The sequence below is a fragment of the Anopheles aquasalis genome, chromosome 2, assembly GCF_943734665.1.
Source record: "Anopheles aquasalis chromosome 2, idAnoAquaMG_Q_19, whole genome shotgun sequence".
In the NCBI taxonomy this organism is placed as follows: domain Eukaryota; kingdom Metazoa; phylum Arthropoda; class Insecta; order Diptera; family Culicidae; genus Anopheles; species Anopheles aquasalis.
The window spans coordinates 41,520,021-41,525,000 of record NC_064877.1 but is presented as its reverse complement, the minus strand read 5'-3'; positions in this window follow the sequence as shown (position 1 = coordinate 41,525,000).

The window sequence follows — 4,980 nt, the reverse complement described above, 5'->3', positions numbered from 1 at the left end:
AGCGATACCGTATCGGATAGCGCTGCTCCTACGGCCTGCAACCTACACCTCCGACTCCGACCTCGACTCCTGTGCCTGCGAATGCGAATGCGCCTACGAGATAGCGTGGCAAATGAAGATGAATACGATAACGAGCGCTCGCCCGTGAAATGGGAGGGCAAGAGAGATGTGCGAGTGCAAGAAATTAGTTTGCAAGGGGTTTCCATTACCCGTGGTTTGCTGATCTGCTCATCAAGGGAGCAATTAAGATGCTGTTAATTGAGTAGCGGACTGTGTAGGATCCCTTTGTGATCGTAATGAAGGTTGTTTACTTAGTATTTATCGAATGCTTACTTAGTATATCGCCGATAGTCTAATATCTACTAGTCTCTACTATTGTTTGCTATAGTCAACAATTTACAGAAATTATATTCTGTATGTTGTGAATTTGTGGTTGTAAACACGATGTATAAATTAAACGATAATTCCAGGAAGGATAATATTTATTTTGTGTTAAGTTATGAGCATAATAAGTGAATGAAAAATACTTTTAAAACCATTCTGCTTACCCTGCCACCTCTACACTTTTGCCTCAATAATACGCCCGGACCCAACACTCAGCACCACTTGCAAGAAGCTCATCTTTCCAACGAGATCTCAAAAACAACCTCAAAAACATGACATTCTGTTGCTGCCGCTGTGGCTGCTGCGATGAGGCCATTTTTTGTGCAAATAAATCATAAGCAAAATGGCTGCACAAGTTGCGATCATAAACGGCGGCGCGGACCGTCGTCGTGTTCGCAAAAGTGAGAAATCGTAAGTTGTAACCCGGCAGCGCCAACACTAGTGGCCCAATATAATGGGCGCCAGAAGCTAGCCCGCCAGATAATGACGATGCTGTAGCCGATGCGCCGGATGCATGCACACGTTACATACAGACACCTTTCACGGAGACCAGGGAAGGGGACACCGGTGGTTGGTACCTAGTTGGACCTCGTCAATCATCTCTTCTCTTCTGCCGCCGCAGGGACCCAAAGGCCCTCAGGATGGTCTCGCCAGTGAGTGAGAGACCGAAGTGGCGGAATTAGGCTTAAGAGCGTCGTTTTGTTGACTTTAACAGAGCAGAGCGGTCCCGACTGTGCAGTCGAAGTGCAGCATCCCCCCTCTCACTGCCATCGTCAGCGCACTTCTGCACCTCGTTAACGTCTGCGCTGGAGGTACAGAGAGCGGTCTGCTGAGAGGAGCTTTCCGTGCAGTCGCGCACTGCCGCCGCACTTTCGTCAACATGTCCCGGTCCGATAATTGTGCCTGCGCCCCACTTACGTGTCCATCGGTCGCACTGGTCGCAATCACATACCCGTGCTACCCTTCCCCGGCACCGCACGAAACACAGGCGACGCTTTTGGGGCGAACGATTTCGCCCCTAAAATCGGTTCTTCGAAAATAATGGCCACAGGTTTCGCCGCACCGTTCACGCGGGACTCGCGGGGACTCGGACAAGCAATTTATATTTTAATTTATGCTAATTTAGTTTCCCCCCCGCCCCACATGCCAGCCGACCAGCTCCAGCACGGTCTCCTCCAATTTTTGCAGACGACGTCCCGGCCACAGGTTAGCGGCGATTGGTCTCCACGTCCTGCCAATTCTTGGCGACCAGCGGAATGGCTTTTCCGCTTCTGTATTCCGCCGAGCCCATGCCCGGAGGCTGTTGTTTTAAGCCGTTCGCACATGTGCAAGTGATTTGACTTTTCCCATTTTTTGCCATTTTCTCACCACAAAACTCCGTCAATTCCGTGCCGATTTGTGCGGATTTTTGTTTTCTGTTTTACAGAGGGGAAGTCGGCACTGTTGGCCGGGATTCGCATTCTTCTGTGAGTGGTCCTTACACCGCCAGGGATGATTACTGTACCAACTGATCCTTTGCTGATCTCTGAGCTTAAAAGAAAGTTCAATTTCACACTCAATTAAGTGTCTAAACCTGAACCAGCATCTCTCTCTCTCTCTCTCTCTCTCTCTCTGGAACACTTCACTCCGCAGTGACAATCGTGAAAGAGACCCACGGACCATTCACCACAGGCGCAGTGATCAAGTGACACTCGATCGACCAACCATGGCCGCTCGGTAGAAGCCAAAAAGGTGTTAAATCAACATTCCACAAAACAAACGTATCGATTACTGTTGCTGCTGCTGCTGTTGGTGGCACGAGAGCCAAAGGTGCAAATGATTGAGTGGACACGTCTGGACGGCCTTCTTGACTCGGCCTAATCCCAACAGCCCCCGAGCGGTGACGGCGGGGATTAGGAACGACGGCAGATCGAGCAAAAGGTGTGAAAACACTTGGCACCGCCATTTGTTATTTGCCAATTTTGGGATTGTAAAGCTTCAACTGCTGCAGCCATGCCAGCAGAACACAACGGACACGCCGGATGCTGATTTCTGCGCGCTGAGCACGCTGCCTTCAGGCGAACCTTGTTCCTAACTGGCCCGAAGGAAATGAATATTAAAATGAAATATTATCTTCCGTTGCGTTCCGTTGCGGTTCTGCTCTGGAATTTTTAAATTATTTTTTGGTAATTTCCACAGAACTGCGAAAGAGTGCAACTGGTGGACGATGTAGCGAATGTCGGTTTTCCTCTTCTTTTCGCCGATCCTGGTGAAAGTGATCCGTTTATCTGGCTCGAATGTTTCGTTTGACAACCATTTTGCCAATCCAATTACAGCGATGGCCACGATGCGATGCTCTAATTACGCGAAATGTCGATTATTAGTGGATTGTAAATTCTCAGAAAAAAAAACCCCTCTGTTGCGGCTCTTCCTCTGCGATCCGTGACACTCCAGCGTGAGTCTAGCGCCCACTTGCGCAGCTGTCACCATCACCAACCAATCAAATCAGCGGAACGAATCGCATCAAAATCGTAACTAATTTCCCTTCCAAAAATTAGGAAAGAAAACACGAAAAAACCTATTGGACCGCGCAATTTGTTATCTGCGGCGAGACGATCGAAACATCAAAACCGATCGAGCGTTCCCTGGCGGACCATAACGAGCTCGATGATGGGACCTCGATGCTCAAATAGCCCCAAACCGATGAGTTTTGTCGTAGGCAAACGGCTCTCTGGCGTCGAGTGTTGTTGATTAGCTAAGGAGTTGCGACGAGTGGCTGGCTGCCACATTCCTGTCCCGGAGGACGGACGGACATTCATTCATAGAAAAGAGCCTCACTCGCGCTCACGAATGGCCGTGATTGTTTCATCACGATGAAGATATCTTAATGATGGTGGTCATTTAACACGCGTGTTGTGACTCTCTCGTGTGGTGTGTTATCAGCATCGGCCACAAACTCGCTGCACCGTGAATGATGATGGTCGTTCACGTTTGGATCGTCAACGGTTTTTTTTTTGCGGGGGCGCGTGGTGCTCCGGTGGTAACGGGGGGGTTCCGTGGATCGATCCGAAATTGAGCCCGATCATCAATTTAATGCTTTGATGGAGAAAGAGAAGGCAGAGGGAGCGCTTGGTTCGATTCGATGATGGTGATGGTAACATGATCGCGGCCCGATCGTGGTGTGATTCAAACGCCATTTTATGGCTCAGCTCAGGTTGGCTGATGATGGGTTGCAGGTGATTTGAGAAACACAAACAGAGGAGCGCGGTGGGAGTTAAATCCGAATGTCATCTAATTAGAAAGCCCAGACCCCAGGCCGGAAGTAAAGGTTCACTTGTTGTTGTGTGACTTGGAACGTAGATTACCCGATTTAACAGCCTCGCAGAAGCATCAACAGCAGCATCTCTTTCTCTTTCTGTCTTTCTCTCTCTATCCTCCCCGTGCTCTCCTACTGAGTGTCGCAGCAGATGCTGGGGAGCATGTTTTATATCCTCATAACCGAAATGTGGATGACCCATAAAACGGCAAGCAGCATAAAAAAAACAGCTCGCTAGCTAGGGAGGAGATCACTTCGCGATGCATATCATAATGATGCTTTACGGCACAAAGGAGTGTATTAGGGATAAGGTTACCCCTTGGATTGGACCGGATACACTGCAACCTGGAACCGATCATTAGCCAGCAATTGCGCTCCGAATGGATCCAACTCATCATCCTACTGAACGCGCGATCAGAACCGACCTTTCATTGCACTCAAATACTCGAAATCGTTCCTTAATCGGGGTCGTAGCTGGTGCAACGTGTTACCGGCCTCACCGGCGCTCCACGAAAATGATCGTTAATTAACAACCTGACGCCATAATGAACAGTGGCGGTGGCGATGTTGCGTGCCGATCTGATCGCCTTCAACGCGATCACCGCTGCACCGCGCAAGTGATGATAAGTGACCGAGAAGGTGTGCCTCACATCACCGGCAGGCCAGGGCGAGCGCAGAAGCACTACACCAACGGGAGCATATCATGCAAAGGTTCATAATTTGTGAGCAGCAGCGCCAGCAAACGATCGACCGATCGATGATGGACAGTCAAAAAAAAAAACGCGGGAAGGGAACTGCAAACGATCACCGACGCCACTGAGTATCCTCTCGTGCAACTGCAATAAGCAAAGTCCATTATGCAAATCAGCGCGCTGAACTGGAGGAGGTAAAGGAGATCGTTTTGCGATGGAGGTGGTGGTAATTTGTTGGCGCTTGGTTTGTGGTTCTGTTGGGTAGATTGGGGGCCTGTACGATGCCAAGATTCGTCCTTCGTGGAAGGCAGGAAGAGAAAGAGAGAGAGAGAGATCAGGGGCGCCTTGATCGAGGCGTGCGCGCACTCCACTCACCTAATGAGCTGTACGAGCTGGCATGATGGATCATCATGAGTGAGTACGAGGCCGATCAGCATTCGCGACGTTGCTGCTGCTAGTGCTGTTGCTGCTATCAGCTGCTACCGATTTGCACTGACCCCGGTATCGACGACCGGGCGTACATTGGCATCCCCCTCCCGGACCAGGGAACCAGCGGTTGCCGGAACGAAATGAGAATAATTAAGATAAATATTAGTGTTTCTATAAAAT